The following is a 23,492-nucleotide window of genomic DNA, read 5'->3' as shown; positions in this document are numbered from 1 at the left end:
ACATTGCCAGTCAATCTTAACATCTTAGTAGAAGCAAAGAGGTTGAGCTTTTCACACAGCTGTCCGGTTTAGTTTGTGTGGATGTGATAACTGTGTTGCTGATGAGTCGCCATGGAGCTGGGCATTGCAAGCACTACAGGACAGCTGCCCAAAGCTACTGATAAAAAAATCAGTAGCCTTTTCTGAGCTTTTTACATTTGTCTTTTTAGTTTCACTTAAGGACACCACAGTGCTTGGTTACTGTGTAAAGTATACAGAATGAAATATTTGGCTACTCCTACAGTACTGTACGTCTCAGGTTACAAGGTATGTGTACACAGGAATCTGAAAGTGGTAAATTTATAGGATGAAAAATAAAATAGCATTTTGGTAACCAGGTATACTATATGCTGGTTGGTAAGCAAGGGTAGATTTTATTTTCCTAGTAAACAGCAGAAACTGACACCATCTCATTTAAGACTTTGATAAGCCAGTGGTCCGTAGTGTGAGCTACATCCATTAGGCAATACAGGTAAATACACAGGGCTTTGGAAAAAAACAGTACAGGAGATACCAACAAAAAACAGTGATTGAGCATGATATTTCCATACGTGTTATAATTGCAAAGAAATTCCATTAACATATATCTCAAATCATCTTAAGTTGGCTTCAAATATAGAGGCGTTGGTATTGTCCCATGACAAAAGGAAGCTTAATTATTTGATCTCCTATTTACATTATTACTTTCCTTTTTACCGGTAATTGACTTTCTTCTCTTTGCTCTATTTAAATAACGTATCCCAAGGGAAGATGTGTTAAAAAGTAAATTCATAATCCAAAAGAATCCAAAACTTTATAACCACTAGATTTACCAAACGATGATTTTAAATGGTGCTAAATATCAAATGTTCTGTAGTGGCATGTGTTCTGTGAATAGCCTCTAGCAACATGTCACAGACATTGATGGAATCATGTCAGACAGACCATTTTCTCTCAATAATGAGAGAAATGTATAGATTTAAATCATATTTTGAATTTTAGATGCAGTATCCCTTACAATTTTAATGAGGGTAGCGCTTGACAGATTTATTGTACCTAACTCTTCATCTTTATACCATTCCCCAGGCTAACGGAGAAAGCGTAAAACTTTTATGTTTAACCCATTATTGACCTAAAATTCTGCTTGATCAATATGATCACTTAGAAACTGACTTCATTCACTTTTCGCACTGCTCACACTGCACCCTAAGCCCCTCCTCCACGTCCGCGCTTCTGTGACGTAGCGCAGTTGTGGTCCTCAAGGTGCGCGAGCATTCTAGGGCAAGGTTCTAAAAAGGGTGACGGGGCACCTCGCGTGACGTCACTCACTGGTTACACAGCGCAGGGGCAAAGTGTTTTCTGTTGTTGATGCTTCTTCGGTGGCTGAGGTGCAGTGCATGTCGGAAGACAGTTTTTTAAAGCAGTGTTCATTCTCCGCTCGCCATTTTAATGAATATAGAATTTCATCTCGTCTATACCTGCACAGAAGTAGTGACACACCGCGTTCATCATTCATGTTGAGCAGGCTCGACTCTAAAAGGGCGAAGGAAAACTTTGCAATACCGCTCTCTGTTTATTAAAAGCTTTGTACTACTAAATGCATTGAATGTCGTCTGTCCCCGTACAAAAACGACAGTACGAGGAATACAACGCGTTCATTCAAAATATACTAAATAAGGTAAACTTGCCAATACCTCAAAGCTTTGTACTATTAAATATGTGTGCTATTAAAAAACAATATTCTTTGGTGAGGTGACGAAATAAAAGCTTTACGTCAAAACTTACCAAGAATACATACCGATGAATCTAAAGTAGCATACATTTTTGTTTTTACATGAAATATTATAATTGCAAAGTTTTAAAACTGCAAAAAAAGTTCATTTTTACGAATACTATAATATTGTGTTCTTCATGGCCACTTCTCTCCGCTTTGACAGGCTACAACACGAAACGTCACCATTCCGCAAGGTTAATTCCCTTCAGCGGAGTGCGCTCCGGTGCGGACTTCACAGAAGGGCGAATTGTGAGACACAAAGTTAGAAATGGGTCACCCTGCGCCCATGCAGACTCCAGTGTGCATACTGGAACACGGCCATAGAAGGTATGTGGAGTTAAAATCAGACTCGATAGCGCCAGAAAGGACCTCCCCCCCCCGCACAAAGTTTCGTGAAACTTCAACGTGATGAGATGAAAACACGATAATGGCATGTGTTTTCACGCGATCTTGACCGGCATCTATCTGTTGTGAGACACAGTGAAATGGAAGAGTTCAACATTCTTCCAGTCAATCGCTTCCTTCAAAACCTTCATCAAACTGGGGAGCTCCGGGTGTGTCTTATCCTGCACTAGACAGGCAGCTGGGGCCATTCAAAACCGTTGCATCACGATCGCCATCCTGAACTAAAACATTAAAATGTGCACAGCTTACAGTAGTTCAACTGAGAACAAGTCACAGACTAGCCAATAGGCAGATGGCTGTTGTTAAAAGTCGGTTCAAAATAAACCCTGACCCAAACAGGAAAAAAAAAAATGTTTCCAGGTTCACTTCTGTTTACTTTTGTGTTTTATTTCCAGAAGGAAATGTTATTTATATATCGTGTATAAAATACTGTATAGATAAAGACTATAGTCTTTAAGGCCTTTTGGATGTATAAATTGTTACAAACTCCCTTTCATCACCCTCCAGTTCTCCTTCAGAGGCAAAGAGCAATGAACCAGAAGGAGATCTTGGCATGCTTTACGGATCCATCTTCCGAAGACACCACATCACCCTCATCAACTCTAGTATCATTAGCTTAGAATGTAACTCCAACTGCACAGGTCAGCAATCAATAACAAAGCCTCTGGCTATAAAAACTGACACAATTACACATTTGATATTACTGGCAGCTCATCTATCAGTACTGATGTAATGGAGAATATAGCTGACACTGTGGCCACTCCTGCACAGATATTTATTGATGTTTATTGTTTTTGTCTTTATCGTTCTTTCGTTGATCAATTAATGCAACACTAATGTAGCAGAGATGAGCCCTGCTATATGCAGTGCATGATGGCACACAAAAGTGGGAGTATTAAGTAGCACTCTAAATGTTTAGTCAAAACTAGTAGTAGTTAGTCTTGACGCCAGCTTGAGCACAATCAATTCATGAAGGTTAAGCAATAACACAATCCACTGGTCAGCGAATACAGATTAAGGTCATAGGGTTTTTTCAGTCTTCCATTAATAATTTTGTTGTAAAGAAAATTGAAAGTCTTCCACGACTACTATTGTTCTAAACAAAGTTGTAAGGCACAAAATGAACAAACTAATGTTTTTGATAGAAGAGAGTTTTTAATACCACTTTATATCCAACTAAATATACTCCCACTAAATCCCTAAGTGCAATGCACTACTACACTCAGCAAATGACATGAATCTTTATAAGGCCACGTGATATTGCTTTGATCTGATCCTTGCTGTCTGCCTTTTGTATACCACATGATCATATGAGCTGTTGGTCACCTCTGGGAATTTCCAGCCTAATAAATGGTGCAGCTGTCTGATATCTGTTCACTTTGCGCTGATACCTAGACAGATGCTACTGTAGCTGTGAAAAAACTCCAATACCCTCTTTGAAGACCACACAAGTGCTGTGGGTGGAGAACGTCCCTTCTTCCAACAAAGCAGTCAATATTAATGTAAGCACTTTTGTTACCGCTAGCACAAAAACAGTTTAAAAAACTCACTCTGAAGAAGTGAGAAGGGGCCTTCATTTTAAGAGTGCTCAATCGTCAGTCATCATCAATTCATCAATTGATCTACAGTAGCTGCTTTTTTAAGACAGTGCCGAGCACATTCTGTATGTGTGTACTGTTAGGGCTGCTAAGAAGAGCAATAAAGTTCAGTACAGAGGCTCCATGGGCATAAGAAGGTCATAAACAAAACAGGGAAAGGTTCAGCCGGGTTATCTGGTATCTTACTTGTTTGATTGCCAGTAGTTTATTGATCCAGAGATGTTTCTTTGAAAGTCCATAAGGAATTGGCTGTCTGTTGGGTCCATGGACCCTCCTTCCCCACCCCAGCTCTTTTCTTTTGACCTTGGCAGTCTCTTGCCAAATCAGCTACGCGATTTTAAGCACCTGATTGAAATCTCATCGACTCCATCCTCTGCTGTGTTTGGGGACATGCCAAAATACTCCAGATAATGCTAGTAAGAACATACTGTAGTAGTCCTTGTTAAAAGAAGGGCAAATGTGCATTCTCTTCTTTTTTAAAAAAACATGCCAAGTTTAAAAATAGTTGTGTTTCCTGCCTTAAATGTTTGCTGAAAATATACTGTCCATCCTGGGACTAGCAATTACTTTTGTAAGTCCCAGAGCCATTCCTTCTACTTTTATCTCATATAAATACTAAGTAACTACCATATATGATACTATACAAGTATTGACTAGACCATATAAAACTCTAATGTAAATTTCTTGTGGATTCTGGGAGATTTATTTTATGGTGGATTTTGTGTATTTTGCAAGGTTCTTTCACAAACATTTTTGCTCCCATTGAGAAGGCTTAATCACTGTGCTGTGGGCAAAGGCTTCTTCATTAACTGTTATCATGCTGTATTGATTTGGGGTTGTTTATGAAGGTTGTTGTCCTGTTTGCACGTCTTACAAATGATTTATACGTCTTGTGCTTAATAGCATTTCAATTTCCTTCAATCATGAAACTAAATTGAAGCAAGAACAATGACGCATTACATTTGCTCCCACAAAAAAAAACTAAATTAAGTAACATAGGTGAACTAAGCAAATCAAGGCATACATGAGTGGACTCAATAAAGCTTCACTGGCATGCTCGCAGTTCCATATACCGTAGGATGTAGTGTGAATGACGGAACCAATTACAACAGCAAAGCCTTTGTCTACTAAGACCTCAGATATAAGATACTTCTGTTCAATTGCCAGAGGTGGATTTCGGCTTCAATGACTTTTTTCTTCAATGTTTTTCACCAGCTATCATAAATTATCATTTAATTAAGTAATGCATTATGCTAAAGGGATATAAATTAATAGGAGACTGAAAGGGTAATAAGACTTGTACTGCATCAAGGCTTTAAGATGTGGGTATCTCCTTTATTTGGTCAATTTATATTATTACCAAGCACCTGCATAAAACAAAATTGTGGAAATTGAAATATTTATGCAGCACCTTTCGAGAATTCCAAGGACCACTCTAACAAACTGCAAACAGCTTAGAAATAATGCATAGCATCATACACATCTAGGTCACATTGAAATGAAAACTTTTTAAACCCACTGTGGCAATCAATGGTAATTATGTGAAACCTGTATTTAAGTGGGAAAACTTACACTGTTCAAATCCACTTAATTTTTAAACGATATGCAAATATTTAGCTGTTTAAATATCTAAGTCTCTCATCGTGATGTTTAACATGCAGACATGTTCACTTTACTTGCAATCAGAATATGTACGTCTTTCGAATGGGCTTGAAGTGGCTTCTGTATTAAACCTTCTGAAGCCATAGAAATTCAAATCAGCTGGAGGCTTGCTTTCACTCTAATAACAGTCCTTGAATTATAGTTATCAATGTCAAGTCATAGAGCGCACAGAATTTATGGATTCTTTGTGCATTATCCTTTCTCAACCCAAAGGCATTTGGAGGGGCTGTTTACACACCAGGTAACAGACCACATAAGCTATTATTTAATCTGTGTGCTAAGGTCACATAAGCCATGCCTTCCAAAGTCATTCTGCTGTGTTATCTCCATATAATAGACACACTAACAAAACAAACGCCAGGCCTAAAAGATTGATTGTAAGTATGGCATTTTTACACATTGTGATTAATTCTGTGACCACAGAGACAAACTTTTATACAGTAGGTCAATAAGTTGTGTTTTTGCATTCTTGTATTCATTTTTTCAGCTCATTTTCTTTTTCATTTTTTAAGTAAGTTTCATTTCCAAACCCCCCCTTTCATATTACACTTAAATGTTAAAAGTTATTCTCTGAGTTCTTAAAGCCTTGCTGAAGGAACTTAGTGTTTGAGGGATTGGAAGTTAAAGTGGGTATGAGAGAAAATGAAGGAAAAGAAAGACTTTTGTTGATCAGATGTCAATGATGCTATTGCACAAGAACAAAGTGTTTTTCACAAAATGTCAAAGTGTAAGATGTAATAACGACAACATATCAGCTGGCATAAATTCAGGAAAACATTGTGCCCTTTCATCTGTTCATCGGCTTACCTTTCTACATTGACAGTTTCATTAACTATGTTTGATGTTTAGTACCAGTGTGAAGGTAAAATTATAAATAGTCCACACCAAGTATCTCCAACCTTGTCCTGAAGAGCACCAATTCATCACCATCAAATCACCAATTTCTAAAGATCTGAAATAATTCCATTGTGATAAATTAAACTGGTGGTTTATTACATTTAGTAATTTAAGTTCACTTAGGACTAAAATATAAGTTCTCTTCAGTCCTCCAGGATCATTCGTCAATCCAACCATTTTCTAATTGCTTTATTTAATACAGGGTAGCGGGGCAGCCGAAGCTACTGTATCTCGGCCAGCACCAGTTGCAAGGCAGGGTACACCCTGTCCAGGGTGCTAGCAATGTTCCCTCTAATTCTTAATGGCCTGTGTGTGCAAAAACTACGAGTTGTGCAAATGTTTTCCCCAGTGACAATATCTTGTGCGCACTGAATTGAGTGTTTGTAAAATTGTAAACCTGAAATTATTTTTTGTTAATATAGTCATTCTCGTAGAGGCATAGAAATCCATCAAAATTTGTGGATGAATCCACTGATTTTGTAATTTTTTGAGCTGATAAAAAGTGTGCAACTCCATAGAATGGCATTCCAAAAACAATTTAATATGATGTGCTCCAAAACGTTGCTATTGTCATTCAAATCATTTATTATGCATTATCATTCGAAAATGTGAAACTGAAGTGTTTGTTCCAAAATCTATTAGGCAAGGCACTGATCATTTAACAGTTTTTAAATTAGTTTTTTTATTCTATTTGTAATATGCGAAACTAGATTTCATAATTCAATATGTGAAACTAGATTTGATCATTCCATCTGATTCTCTCTCAGATTAGTTTGTCTACCTGACTAGGATATTTTTTGCCATATTTTTAGTTAACGTTTGTTTAATGGTCTACATTCTACTTTAAAACCACAGGAGCATCACATGTGTCAGCTAAATTTAGCACATATACTGTATACAAAATTATTTTTTGAAGGTAATTTTCCACTTTTCAGTGCTTCTTTTTAGTTAAATAAATCACTGGCATCAATGAACCTGAACCATAATGGAGTGCCAAGAAGATTTAATGCCAGTAAGCCTCATAAACAAATATTTAGATAAATTTCCATGCAGTGCCGGGAGATGCGCTTATTAAAGTTGACACGCTTCATTACCATTATTTCTACACAATTTAAGACAGAGTTCAAGGCTAATGGGAACTTCCCTTGCATCATATAAACATAAAATACACAAAACCATCTCTGGGGTATAATGTGATCTTCCATTTTTTGGGGGGGAGGGGGGGGGGGAGTTTCACTAGTTCAGGCAAGTCCTGTATTTAGTGAAAGTGATTTCAAGGTCCTTGGTTTTATCCAGCCTGGCCGAATGGGAGACACCTGGCCATGTGAAAAAGGTGTCTGTCTCCCCGGAGTAAAGGGGAGCCTAGGGGAAGCAGGAATATCCGTGGAATGAGGCTGGTGGAGGACTGCCAAGCAGCAGTCGCAGGAGGAGGAAAGTCTGACTTGTATTTATAGTGATGTGGTAGCAGGTGAATTTGTAGGGGGGAGTGGGGGCTGTATCTTCATCTTTAACTTTCATTATTAACTCCTTTTAAAGACATTGTTGAATGCCACTTCTCTATAAGGTAATATGATTGGAGAGCTTGTGACATCTTGACTGGGATGCATAGATAATATACTGTACATTCTAGTTTGGTTTTTACTAGAAATCCAGCAATTTAACACCTTTTTCCCCAATTGGTATTAAGAATATGATGACATTCAGTTTTTTTGTTGCTCAATCCCTCCCTTACTCACATTGTCTTTTCAGTGTTTCCAGCATGCTTTCCAGATATAAAATTAACTGGTCTTAGTCTTCCCTGCCACCTTTGGGTGCTTCACCAGCAAATATGTGCAAGCATAAAAATCTTGGGTTATTACAGGAACTCCAATCACACTATTATTTAGTGACTTTTACATCAATGCATGCTTATGGGGTTTCCTGAGATCTTCTATTTCAGCCCTTGTTTAGAAAATTGAGTGAAAGAGGCAATAACACCAGGGCTGTTCTGTTCTGTCCAACTATTGAGATCCTCATGCTGTATAACCTGCTGGTGATGAGTGGCATCTGGAATAGGGATGTGCCTCTGGTACAGTAGATGATGACCCTGGGATTACTGTGTGGAATAAATTCAAGCTAGCCTCTAACAACCTGGACTATCAGCCGATCCACTTTATCTTTACTCACAGAAATTGTGTGATTACTCTGAGACATTTCCCAATGGGTCTCTCTGACACCACCCAGGTGTGCTCTGTGCCCCCTTTTTTCAAATGGGAGTGTTTGGATGTGGCTGTGTTTTGGGGGTGGGGTCTATTCAGCTGTATCCTATATTTTGAGAAGAAATAGCCCGTACAAGAGGGGATGTTTTGTTGAATGAAGACGTATGACTGGCTGTATCAGTGAGGCAGAGGCAGTTTTGGCAGCCTGAAATTACTGCTGCTACAGATATCAGTGGCCAGTGCATTCTCCACCCTAGTTTCAGAGGATTCTTTCCTTTCTTATTGTCATGTATTTGGACTTTATCACTGAATCGCATGGGCCATGGGCCTGAGAGACTGGGGTGGAACTCTCTGAAGTTGCTGGTTGCTGTCAAAGCATTGCTGATCCTTCCTCTAGGCATTGCTATAGGGGAGGGTAGTTGTCACCTGGATAGTTTTGACAGGTCTGGGGGATAAGCGAGGGCGGCCTGGAAGAAAAGGACGAGGTCTTTGGAGATAAAAACAGGAAAAAAAAACAGTTTGCAACTTTAAAGTGATTTAATCCTGTTTGTGAGCACTATTCAAATTCTGCATTACTGTCTCTGGAAACATTGCTTTTATTCCTTTGTGTCAGTTTAGACTAAGATGGAAACTCGCCACGTAAAGCATACTGTCCTAAGCCGATTACAGCAATCAGTACATTACTCCCTTATTTCATCTGTGGCAGCTCTCATGGTCTATAAACTATTAAAAACATGAGGAATACAATCAGGCTCCCTGCAGTGAGGCAGAATAAGGTCATAGGATGCCTAGGGCTCCAGCAAGTGATAATCACTACCTGTTGCTAAAACTCAAAGGCTTGGTTGCAGTTCAATAAAGATAACCCTTAATTTGACAACCACAGGTGACTGATAGCTATCAACATGTGCCAGATTATATCCAGCAGGACCATTGTTCAAATGGTAAATCAGTCCACATTGACATATTGATTTTTCAGTTAGGCTTGTTTGCAAATCACTAGCTGTACAGCCAATGTCACACCTGCTGAACACTGTTAGCTGTAAGAGACTGGCTACCCTGGTACGCAATCTCTGAATAAAATCTATTTAATACTCTTCTTTTTAGTAGATAGCTAAATACAGGAAATGGAAAACCAATGATAAGATTTTCCAGTCTCAGTATAGTACTGACAGTATTTAAATGTACTGTGTGTTAACACTGACACCATCCTTGAGTCACAAACACTGTTGTTGAGCTCTGAATAAGCCAAAGAAAGTGCAGTAGAAGGCACAAAAATGATGACATATGCCAGACTGACAGAACCTGTTTAAACTTTAACCTGCTCTACATCTTCAGACATTTTCCGTGTGGAAACCTAAGCCCTTCTCAACACTTTTTCCCATCTTAAAATCTCTGCAAGACTAGCAACTACTTATTATTGCAAAGAGCTTTCAGGTGTCTTGACAGACTACAACTAGCTCTGTTTGTGTCATATTGAATCATCACATACAGAGATCAAGATAATTTCGGGCTGTTATTTGAAGCATCTGTCCGTAGAACATGGGAATGTTTCTATTTACATTAGTCTCTCTACGCGTCGGTTGAAGACATTTCTTTAACCTAAAGACATTTCTTTAACTAAAGACATTTTCTTTAATCCTAGCCTTTTATATTTTTGTGATTTCCTGATACGGGCACACATATTGCCTCCTGCTGGTTGGTTTCCCTGCTGAGTCATGCATTTAAGTGCATTGCTCTTCTTTTATTTTCCCGATTGAAAAAAAAAATGTTTTGTAATGGCAACCTAAACTTTGGCAGAAATGATTTATCAGTCTTGCCTTTGTGCTCGAGATTTTGAAAACTCCACTGGTGCTTATAATTTGTTTTTTTCACCATAATACTGCATTAACAGGGGTCAATAGAAAACGAAAAAATGGTCTTCAGCTACAGTTCTGTGTTGTGGTTAGAAATTCCAGTAAAATGTTCATTAATTTGAACTATGGAAAGAAAAGCATTGACTGAGTCTTTAGCCATGAAATATTGATTACTTACTGTATATAACAAAACACTCACATTTGCAAACATGCTGTCAAAGTGCTGTTTCAGGATGATGATGATGCAGTGGAAAATATTCAGCCCCCTGCTGTTTCTCAGTACAAGACTCCATGTTGGGATATTGAGACGGGGTGTGGGGAAATTGTATGGTTTGCGATTTGTAGACAAAGACACTATGTGGTAATACTTTGCAGAAATACCATGAAGCTCTTCACTGTGCCTAGAGCTAGGCAGCACTGCTATCGTCCATGTCTAAACATCTTTAGAACACTCTGAAACAAAATTTTGAGTTACAATATCAAGTGAACGGATTAAGGTCCTCACTTTATCCAGCTGCTTCTTACTATACAGAGGCATGCATGAAGTATTAGAAAAGGTAAGTAAGTGTATTATCACTTTGGGCAAAAAGGTAATAAAAAAGATTATGTCTGAAACTGTCCTCTTTTCTTTCATTACAAGTCACTTTATAAAAGGATATCACACACATACAGTAAAGTAGAAATAGACACCTAGACACTAGGAGAAGATGTCCCCCCCCCCCCCCCGCTATATTTTAAAATGTTCACAGGTTTTAGAAACAACAGTTTATTCTGGTTATATTATGTTGAATGTATTTCCATGAGAAGCATTACGAATTATGCCAGGTTCTTTGGACCATCTGGCCTGGCTGGACATTAGTAACTAATCAACAGAAGGATTTCATATCTGTACTTTAAATTAAAAATCTGTCAAATTTGTGGTAAAAACCATAGAGACAGAACAAGAATCAACTGCAGGATCTAAATCTTCACACAAAGGGACTGGCCAGCATCAGGTAACAAAAATGTTCTATTTGTAACTTTATATGCTAATTCTTAGCTAGGTTTAAGCAGCCATATCCTGTGTTTGCTCCAGTCAGCTGACAAATACCAATTATCTTTCCTCAGTAAATCTGGTGTACATTTATCTAATTTGATTAGCCAGAAAGTTAACCCACACACCTGTTTTGAATCATGAACAGAGCATGTCTGCCCCGAATGATTAGTGCTGTAATTCAAGTGAAAATTAAAACAGAAATTAAAGTACTAATTAGCAAATGGGCACTTTCAAACAGATACAGTAAGCAATGATAAGTGATCGAAAGCAGAGTGCTAAATGGAAGCAAACATATCAAATAACTAATGTTTTACATTTTTCATTCTGTTATGACATGGAAACAACAATAAAACGAGTTACAATGCAGCAGTAGTTAAATATTAATACCTATATATAAATATTTTGTCGCTTTTAGATACATAACATCATGCACATAACACAATTACCAGTTTAAGTTTCTTAGTTTTTTGAGTTAGAGTTTCTGTTTGTTTCATACTTTATATTGCAGTCAACACAAAAGAGTTATGGCATATGCATTAGAAATATTTTTAATAGGATTTACAAACAATTAAAGGCAACTGATTAATGAAGGTCACTTGATAACACTTAATACTATTAATTTGATTTTTATGGACAGTTTTAAATTAAATCCAATGCTGATCAAAGTACTCTAAGTGCTGATTGAAAACTGTCAGATCTCTATTGAGAAGATGATCTAATTTAAGCACTGCTAAAAATCCTCCTTTATTCAGGGGATGGATTGCAGATACTGTATACAGTAAATGCCTGAAGCTTGATTTAGAAGAGAAGAGAAAAATGTATATTATTCTGTTACCTCCCAAATCTTATTTTTAGGATAAACTTGGGTGCCTTGGACAACCAAAGTCAGTGCAATTTGGACAAATGGATAAGCTGCAAATAGAATCATACCTATAAACAAAGAATTCACAAAAGGCCTAGCCTCTTTGAAAATAAAGGATAAAACAGGATTTCACACCAATTGCTGGGCTTGCAAACCATTCAGAACATATTACTTTAACTATTATTACTTTATTACTGTATTACTTTAAATATTTTTTTGTAAGCACAAATTTTATTACGGTATATTCAGTTGTGATATTCTCCAATTTTTTAACAGCATAATATATCTAAACTTTGTTCAACAGGGACTGAAGCAAATTAAAAAATGTAACAGCACCTGTGGTCTCTAAGCTCTCAATTACATTCTTCAGTCACTCTTAAACTACAGTATGTTACACTAATGTTCTGAATTCTCAACCTAGCAATTTGTGTGATTATTGCTCTTATTCACAAATAAACAATGGAATGCCACAATTATGTTCTCACTACTCTTTTGAATCCATACTATCTGTAAACTGTCTTATCTGTCTGTCTTAATTCTCACTATTTCATTCATATTTCATTTTTCCTAGCACAGCACTTGCATTTTATTAACTCTGTTGATGTGACCTACAGATAATAACAAACCATAGTGAATATATTCCCATACTGTATATTACTTATAACTAGTAAAGCTAATGTACTGGTTATAAGAAAAAATACTTGTTGTAAGGCAGCATACTATTAATAGTGAGGAGAACTGATGCTTCAGTGGTTGTTGTAACAGAAGAACAGTAACAGACTGTAGCAATTGGTAAGTTAGATCAACTTTTAAAATAGATTCATTTTCACACATTAGTTGCTTCATGTGATGTGACTGCCTTCCATAAGAAATAAAGAAGAAAGGATTAATAATGATAATAATTAATAATAAAGTTGACAGCAAGGAAGACGTTCAGGTTCTGGTTTTGTAATATAAATAAAAAATGAGTAGGGGGTAGATTGTAAAAGGTTATCTTTTTCATTATTTGCTGAGTTTTCTTTTAAAAATATTGAAGATACAAATAATCAGTATTTGTGACTGATTTATAAGTGCTCTTATTACAGTTGATACCACATGTAAAATGTTTCTGTTATAGTATGAAAATAAATATATTACTTCAGCGCATAATGTTTTACTCTTTACCTTTAAAAAAGACAACAATAGCATGTAATTAAAAACCAGTGTGATCCTGGACTCTTTGCAGTGATAACTGTGTGTATTCACCTAGTTGATTTCCATTCCATTAGATGCTTAAACAGTACTTTATCATCCTGTCCTGAACCCTTCATAGTTACAATTTTACTTTTACTATTCTCCTATTATTAAGTTCTTATCTAAGAAAGCAGAAATTATTACCATCAGATTTATCAGGACATTTTGCTTATATAATTACATTTTAGTTATAGCTTAACTTCTGCACCTGTGCTACATTTACAATAACCTTTATAACTACTCAGAAATTTTTGGAGATTGAAGGATTAGTTCCTTAGCTGCAGAAAATCTGTTGGGGCTGTGCAGATTCATTTTTGGCATACTAATCTGGGCAGTCTGTACGTTTTACTTCAGCATAGCCATTTGCAAAAGAATCTATCCAACTGTACTTCTCTCAAGCATGAACATTAAATTTCAACATCAAATTATTACACCTTATATTTCATATCAGTGGATTCATATTTTACATTTAATACACGTAAAATCTAATTTAAGAAATGAATATACTGTTAATTTGGGAACTATATTGATGCTATGTACTCTGACCAGGACTGAAAATTTGGGACTGAGGAAAATGTTTGGATCGTGATCTGTAAAAGATGTGCTTCTTTGAGAAAATAAAGGCACCATTTCTGGTAATGAAGGCTTGGCATCAGCCTCCACAGGATAGCACCCCCCATGTCATGTTTTGCACTAACATCAGGTCTTTAAATCGGAGGCTCCATTGAATTATATATAATTCATGTAGGAGTCTTGACAGAGTGGCCTGTTAGTGTTTGGGATTCACTTTAATTCCACACTGTGTCTAGAGCGAAGGTAACATTGCTGGTCTTGTGCCTAAACAGCTTCAGAACACTCTGAAACTGTTTTGTCACAGTGTACTGAAGTTTTGCACCTTTTCTTAATATTACAAAAGCTGTTTTTTTTTGTTTTGTCGGGTTGTAGTTCCAATTTCAGTACTGAAGACAGACTACAAAACAAATTCTGTCTCCATATACTCTATACCTACAAAGGCATACATACTGTACATTTACAGGTGAGCAATGAAAGGGAATGTTTAGAGCAACACAAAAAAGTAGAAGTATTTTTTTCAATGTAACAAAACAGTTTTGGTCAGATGCATTGTGCTCTTGCAGTCTATGTGCTGCTGTTGTTATTTTGTCCTTAAATTCAGCTACAGTGCTGTCATTGTTAAGGGTGATGACACCCAAATAACCTTAAAAAAAAGAAAAGTGTAAGGTTGTTTTCAATCTTAGCAGCAGGTGCAAAGTTATTAAAGAAAAGCTGAAATCAGAAAAGGTGATTGTTGTTTTTTAGGTATCCTCATTTGCATTTGTTAAAGAGGTGATCAATTTTCTTAATATGCATATTTTTGAGTAGGTATACTGTACATTTCACAAAGACTTATATTGTGCCAAAAAAGGCAAATAAATTGGATATGTTACATTATAACTTACACATTCCTTCAGTAACTTACTACACTTAAGTACACAAAAAAGTCCTGCTTATTCACATTTCATCCAGTTTGACAGAGAATACTTGTTTACACAGACAATGTGACCTGTTCAACCTCATCAGTATTTTGCACATCGTATTGTTCCTGAATGTGTAAGACCTAATTCTACCAGATGTTACTTTAAACCAGCAAAATGGAGATTTTCACACTATGGTTTTGAGCTCAATTATCATATGGAAAAAAACCAACAAAAACAAATGGAAGCAGACTGTTCACAGTGGGGGACAGATCAGAAAACAGTTTAGCGTTAAGTGAAAGCTTTTACCACTCAGAAGATTAGCTAGTATGACTGCTCTGATATAAGGAAAATATTCGTTAATGAAAATGTAATCATACTGGCAGTCCTGTAGTTATTCTGAGAGGTTGCATTGCTACTGGTCCATGGCACCCAATAAAACAAAAACAAAACAGATTGCTTAGTAATAGTTCTTACTGAAGCAAGTATATTTATTTCTCCAATGCCATATATTCAGCAACATATGCTCCCAAACTCTGAAAAATCTGATGACCTACAGTACCTGCAATCATTGCCAATCAGTAATTTTTAAACATTAATATCAGAATGTATTTCACAACTTCCAGGGGAAGATAGATATTTCCATGCATTAATCAAATAGGGCAGCATGGTGGTACAGTTGTTAGCATCGCTGCCTTGCAGCACTAGGGTCTGGGTTCAATTTCTGGGGTGCTATCTGCGTGGAGTTTTTTTTTCTCTCTTTGTTCGCAAGGAGAATTTTCAGCTCAGTAAAAAGGCAATGTTAGCTTTAAACCATCCTAAAACCACCATGAATCTGAGCCCATTCCTGCCTGGTCGACTCCTGGCTGAAACCCAAATCTTCTCAGGGCCACACATGCTAAACTAATGTAGGAGGAGATACAGCAATGAGACTAAACAGCAATGTCATCATCCCACCCACACCTGCATTTTTCCTCCTCTGCCCCTGCTCCTCTGTATGTTTTTTTATAATTATACGCACCTGTAATGCTTAAAGTGCATTAATTCACCTGGGTTACATTAGTGTGTGTTTGCATATTTGGAAGGGTGAAGTCTGGATAAAATGGAATCCACAAAGTTACAGATACTTTACTGACAGTCCATTTTACCAAACCACAATATTCCTTGCCCTTCCTTGGGTGGGTGGTGAAAATTAAAACTCAAGCATTATGCTGTTGCCTGTTTTCTGATTCTACAAGATGTGGAGCCAGTGGATATTTATGAAAGTGTTGATAAATGAAATTAGTAATTATTTATGTATATGTTTACTATTACAAATTTCTAGGACATGTATACCCAGATATACAGAGCCCTTCACATGTACATGTATTGAGGCAATGAAATCTAAACTGGGCTTTTCACATTTTTTCTCATGAAAAAAAAACATGATTGATAAGTACCTAACTCCTACCACAGTTCTACTCTTTTGAGTAAATTAAACAAACTGATAATGCTGAACCTTTCAATTCTGAAGGAGCAATTTGGGATAGTTGACTGACAGGTGGTAAGGTATTTGTTGTTACTGTAAATAATGAGGTGCACAATAGAGCTGTGAACACTTATTCAGTCTGTGTTTCTTTGATTTCAGTCTTCAGACTGAAGTTAAAAAGTCAAAATAAAACCCAATGTTTTTATGTATAAACAGGCAATTTTTAAGCTTAGAAAAATAGAACAATAGTACAGAAATTGAGCATACCAAAGCCAACAATTTGAAATATACTGAAGTGGAAAGAAACTGCAGGTATAATTACCAATCAGCCAAGACTGGGTCAGCCAAGAAAAACATGTACAGGTGAGCTGTCAAGGAAACCCTCAAATAACTGTTGGAGAAAACGCCAAGAACCTCCAGAGTACAGGGGTGAAAGTATCAAAATCTGTTTTTCAGAAGACTGTGACAGCAAAATTGCAAAGGCTCCAAGATGTAAACCTCTGTTCTTAGTGCTGATGAGAAATGTTAGATTGGATTTTCCACAGAATACTGCACAAAGGTGAATTAGGAGAGTTTGAGCACAAACGTTTCTTGGACAGATGAGACCACAACATCTCTTTGTTAAAGTGATGGGGAAGTGCATAGAAAGCAAATAACTGGTAGGTGTTTTAAGGAACACCACATCATCTGTGAGGCTGGTGGAGGTAATGTCATGGCCTGGGCATGCATGGCTGCATCTGGAACTGGCTCACTTGCTTTTATTGATGTAAGTTACGAGGACAGCTGTAGAATGAATCATGATCTTTACAGAAACATATTGTCTGCTTATGTTAAAGAATTTGCTTCCATATGTATTGGGTGGCACTTCACCAAAAACATGCAGCAGACGCAGAAAAAGTGGAAAATCCTAGACTGGCTATGTCACTCTCCATATGTACTGTAAATGCAATTGAGCATGCATTTCACATGATGAAGAAAGAGGGAAGCCAGAAAATGCCAAGGGATGGCGAGAATTTGGCATGGTTGCAGCAAAGCATGATTACACAGAGCTCAATGACCTCAGTGTGGTCATAAACTTTGATTACTTATTATTTCAAAAGGATATACAGTACAAATACTTTAATAGCATAAACACTCCTTAAAATTAATGTCTCAACACACAATGGAATCATTGGGTTAAACACAGAACAACATATTTTTAGTGTAATGAACACTTATGTGATCAAAACTAAAATGCCTGTTATATTTGATCATTTAATCAATCTCATGATCATAAATGCACATTGCTTGACCATAAGGCAAAAATAGGCTGGCATTATAGATGTGCGCTTACACCTCCTAACCACAATATTAAGAACCTCTATCAAATCAAGTGCTGGTCCTCCATAAAGCCTCCAAAAAAAACTAGAACATGGTAAATGTTTCATAAACTTTTTAAACCACTATTCCAGTCTTCTCGCTGGGTCATTTACTGTATGTTGAGGTTATGCTGAATGTAAAGAGCAACATCAGAGAACTGTATGAAAGTCTGTCAAGCTCATGTTTTTTTTCATCCTCATATAATTACAGCCACAAGTGGAATTATTGCCGTGATTGCATTTAGATCTAACAGGATGCAGGCTTTGGCCACAGTGACAATATTATGCTTCATCCACTGATCAATGTGTTTTAAGTTATATAGTTGAGATTAATGTGTTTTATGTAGAGTCTTTTGATAAGGCAATTCATGAATTGACATTTCTTTGGGAGACTGAACAAAAGAACGAGAAAATAGACGAGGAAAAAATATAGCAAGTTGAATACCAGTAAATGTGACTCTGTTTAGTGTAATATTGCTCAAATTAATTTCAGTTTCTACGGGGACAGATTCTTCAGATAACTATTCTCATGGAAAAAAATGAACAGTGTGTGCTTAAAAAGGCATATAATTAAATCCAGTGGATGTTGAATCCAACTGGTAATGAAATGTAAATTTCTCAAAAATTAACAAATCCATACTGTACCAAAGTTTCCCAAGTACTACAACTTCAAGTTAAAACCTTCACCTACTTCTTAATTGGATGCTGTATATTAAACATCATCTAGAAATTATGTTTTCTTCATGCATTTTATTCTATTTAATAAGGCAGTATGTTGAATGGACTTTATATTAACGTTTTTCAAACATAATCAACTAAAGCTTCCTGGTAATTGCTTAGAAGAAAAAAGAAAACAGAATTAAAAACATGGTTTACTTTTCACTTTTGCAGTGCACAACGGAAGGCCTTTGCAAAAGTGGTTAAGTGTGATGGGAGAAACGCCGCCACCATTCACACCCACTGGTAAACTGCAGAGGAGAGAAGTGGATCCCACGCAGAGAGCTCTGTGGACACACATCACAAACATATGGCATTGCCAGACTTAATGGCTCTTTAATGGCATTTAAGTGGCAATATTAAAATGATGGGGCTTTTACTAAATTACCCAACAAGAAAATAAATAAATAAAGGTCTGAGGAAAGGATGATAATCAGCAAGCGGCACTAACTGTGTTAACCCAGCTAATTCTGCACCTGTGCCTTTCTGCTGCCCAAAATCACGCCAGAAGAATTTTGAATAAATCACAAACAAGACTGGCACTGGTACGGGCAGGCGGCTTGGCATGGCATCTCAGCCAAAGTGCTCCTTCACTTCCGCCCTGATGGATTTGAAAAGTCATTTCAACCATTATGCTCTTGGAACTCGAGTGCTACAGCACCTTTCAGATATGCTCAAGATCAAGTTCCTCGGTGAGATGGTTGGGCTCCAAATGTGAAAGACCTTTGTGCTAACTGCATCACCTGACCTTCTTCAGGCTTCACTATGTTAGATCTGTCATGGGAAGGGTATTTTCTAGTTGACTAAAAGCATGAGCATGCTAGTGATAATTTGTACCTAAGAGGTAATCTTATTCAAATCTAATACTGATATTAGAAGCTGATTTGAAAGGACACACAAAGTGAATGCTAATGAATAGAGGCAGTTAAAACATTACACTCAAAATCAATGTAAAAGAGATGAGTTTTTGTCGTATATAATGCTTAAGCTGATGTTTTCCAGCGTTTACCCAATACAGACAACTAGTTGGATCACTTTGGAGCACTATGGTACAAATAATAGATAATTACTTGAAATTAACACCTTAAAAGTTCCAGAGATAGGGCGTAAATAAAATATTTATAATGTTTAATATCATTTTATAATTATAGAAATTCTGTCAAAACAAAAACCTCTATATTTTCAGAAGAAACATAAGTTTGTACACTACATAATCAATCTAGTCTTTATTATTAGGGTGTTATTTAAAGTTGATTATAGAGACAGGTCACCCTATACTGTGATTATTTACACAATATTAAATGGATTTGTTTCTGTTGGAAATGGCATTGTTTTTCTTTTCTGTTTTATCTTTAAATAAAAAGCATGGAAAAAAGTAGCCTGGGCAGTAATAACATCTTGTAATGAAAGGTGAAAATGTGTTTGGACATAGAGCAATCTACTGTACGTTATAATAAACCATTTAGCCGTTTATTTATGAAAAATAGATGCAGAATGACTAAGCATGTGTATAATGAGACATCACAAATGAGGAAGCTGGTATTCACAATGAAAATGAGCTGTGAGACATTTTATTTTTTGTTAACATACTGTTCTTATTCTTCTAATGATCTTTCACACCACTCTTCCCTTACACTAATTTTCAGATTCATATTTGTATTTTGTTGCTTATTACCATGACTCAGGATCTAGAACAGCCATAGTAATTTCCTTAATTAAGAACTGCTACTGAAAAGGTGCAATTAAATGTTCAAAAAGGGAGGCTATGTAACAGAAGACATCACATGCAGAAGTAAAAGACAGGGGTTCAGGCGCCTATGCAGTTACATCATGGGGTTATCTTAATAGAAAGATAAGGCACACTGAGAAAGGAACTGGGGAGCAGTGATCATGGAGACAGTAGATGAACTGCAGAGCAATCAGGCTTGTGTGCTGCTATATGTGTGAAGACTGTGATAAATGCAGAAGACAACTAGCAAGAAGAGAGTGCAGAAGATGGGAACCAGATGGGTCCAACACAGAGCCCTGCCAAGAGCAGAAATCTGACTTGCTCAGGCAACTGCTGGTGCAAACAAGATTACAGTTTCCATTAACTAGGACGTTCATCTACAGCACATTATGCGAGCATTCCTCGTCCTTAACAAGGCTTCTCAAAAAAAGCTAAAAAAGTTGCATCAGGGTTGTTGATCCAGAATATCTGATAAATATTGCTCATAAAAATGTCTGTCATCAAGATGTGCAAACATTAAATGTAAGAGTTCTTTGTTTCATATCATGTACAGTATCTTTAAAGAAAAGTAAAATCATTTATGATCTCAGTTCTTTAACACACAGATGCCTATGTTTCAAGAATGATAAATGCCAGTCATTTAACTTTAAAACTGTACATCTTGATTAGACAAACATTGACAATCTTTTATTCGTAACCTCCACAGAGCACTGAAAAAATTATTCCTGAATTCCAGATTTTCAAAGAGAATACAAAATGCCCTGTATCTGTTCATATAGCAGTGACACTCCAGGTACCTTATCAATCAAATGCACAGTTCTGTGCCTGAGAAAATATGTATAGAGGTCATTCAAATTATCCAATAGCTTCTTTGAAAGTCAAACAATAATATTATCAAAATATTATCATTATTATTGAACATCATCAATAATATTATCAAACATTTACACACAACATGGTAGAACTAATTATCAGATTGACAGTTATATGTACAGGTACAGTAATATGCTGCATTTACATTAACAATCCTCCTGTTTTTCTTTAGTATGTGGGACAATTACATTGCATTTAGGGAGCTACAGTGTTGCCATGGGAGATAATTTGGTAAGGGAGTTTTGTTTCCTACATAGTAGGGTAAAAGAGAAACCCAACATGAGGATAAAATGAAGATAGCTTGTTGCTATGGTGAACACTTGGAAAAGTGAACTCTTTACTGACTGTCGGTTAAATTCTAAAGATTTCAAGTGTGCGTCAGAGTTTTTTTTTTGTAATAAACATGCAATGCAATTCTGTCTCTTTTTGCTGTAGGCTACAAAAACATACATTTGTAATTGTAAAGCATTTTCATTTTTAAAATAAGGTAATAAAATAAGAAATGAAGTCCAGTAGCGAGAATGAAGATGTTCATTTCCAATTTGATATTTCATTCTGAAGAATAATATAAATGCCGAAAGGTTACTTCCAAAGTAACCAATAGCAAAAGTACTTGAGAAGGGATTAGCAAATAACAGGCTTCTGCAATTAAAAAAATGTGATTTTTTTTCATGTAAAGAGCTTCCTGTTTGACTCTAGTTCTATTTTGTCATAGTACCACAAAAATAATTTATTTTTTCACAAACTTTTTAACCAGCTTTTTTACCAGCTTCAGTTGCCATTAAAATTCTATGCATGAATGTCGTCTTAAATCACACACTTTCAAAGGTTTTCTGAATGTTTAGAGTTTCCACATCTTCTTTTTTCCCTTTTTCCTGGTGTGAAATTGAAATAGAGCATGACTTAAATGAACTTGTCCAACGCAATTAATTCAGAGCCATTTCTTTGCTCCCAGGAGTACTATTGACCAGCTGCCTCTTTGGTATCAACATAGGAGAATGTTGGCAGACAAATTGTTTTATGTAATTAGTGACAGCTGTGTATTATAATCATTATCCAAGACAGGACAGGCAAGTGATTAATCAAAAAATGCAAACAATTTTATACGTACCTTTCTGTCTATAAATTTGTAAGTATTGTTTTGTCTTTTCTTTGACAAGAGGGTGAGGTTCACAGAACTAGGAGCGAACTAGGAACTAGCAAAGCCTGAGCTTTGGAATTTATTTTTTGAGCATGTTTTATTGACTTACTTATGTAAAACTATGCAAAAGCAATTTTGTTATCCTATATGGCATTGACCGAATTTAAAAGATGAATACACAATAAAACAAAAAATTAAAGCTCCATGTAAAATACAGTAGATTCCATTGGTGAGACGTGGAATCTTCTTGAAAACATTGCACTTCTCAATCATAAACAACCTCCAAGCTTTGAACCCTTCTGATTACAGAAGGAACTTGATTTACTTGGTGGGAAAGACATCTTGCGATAAAGATACGATACTGTCTTTTAAAAAGGAATATTTTCCATCTATTGGATTATGTAGAGCCTTGATTTTGAAGTTCTGAGTGTAGCACTTCAGAAGCCATTGATGCAAGGGATCAGAGAGAATAATGAAAAATAAGTGACCACTCAAACATGCCAAGACTGTTTGCAGTATCCTCTCTGTATGCGGAGACTGTTGGTTATGACAAGTAATCAAAAAAATTATATTGCTCTAACCTGCACCAAAAAAAAGAGCCAACAACCCTTCCTGTAGTCTTCTTAGGTGTAGCTTACTTCTGCACATTTAATATATGCATCTAAGTAATTCTGAGATATGTGAGCATCTTGATTTTTTATCATTTTTAATTAATTTAGTAAATTAAAAAAATATGATTACAGCAAATACAGAAGACATATAACAAATGGCAGTTCTCACAAAAAATGGGAAAAGGAGAAAACTTGTCAAACTTCTGAAAGATAGTATCCTACCACATCATGACAGTTGCGGCACTAACAAAATTACATCTAGCCACTTTTAATCAGAACAAGTGCAGTTTAAAGATATCCCCGTCTCTATCCAGCCTCCTAATATAGATGTGTTTGTCTGAAGATGTACAAAGATTGCTGGATTGATAACTTTGGAATCAACATGGAAAAAAAGAGCAGCAGGGGGGTTCAGTGGCACAGTCATGTCGGAAAGCACATGTCATATACTGTACACCCCAAGCTCTGTATTACATCACACCAGTGACAAAACGTTTTGGGAGTAGAGTTCGTCTGGAACAGCTTGTCACGGGAGCCAGTCCTGACTCCCGTGTGGTGCGTATTTTGGACCCTATGCAGATGGTATAATC

At 36.4% G+C, this 23,492-nt stretch overlaps 1 long non-coding RNA gene across 1 annotated transcript; it reads left to right on the top strand.

Moving 5' to 3' along the window:
* The first annotated feature begins 1,370 nt into the window (after positions 1–1,370).
* LOC107076677 (uncharacterized) lies at positions 1,371–18,984 on the top strand. Its single transcript, XR_001477856.2, has 4 exons — positions 1,371–1,696; positions 1,956–2,119; positions 2,705–2,838; positions 18,726–18,984. It is a non-coding gene; the product is annotated as an uncharacterized lncRNA (long non-coding RNA).
* Positions 18,985–23,492: the final 4,508 nt, after the last annotated feature.

The sequence above is a fragment of the Lepisosteus oculatus genome, chromosome 5 (assembly GCF_040954835.1).
Source record: "Lepisosteus oculatus isolate fLepOcu1 chromosome 5, fLepOcu1.hap2, whole genome shotgun sequence".
NCBI classification, from domain to species: domain Eukaryota; kingdom Metazoa; phylum Chordata; class Actinopteri; order Semionotiformes; family Lepisosteidae; genus Lepisosteus; species Lepisosteus oculatus.
The sequence above is the reverse complement of the archived record's forward strand: the minus strand, read 5'-3'. Positions and strand labels throughout refer to the sequence as shown.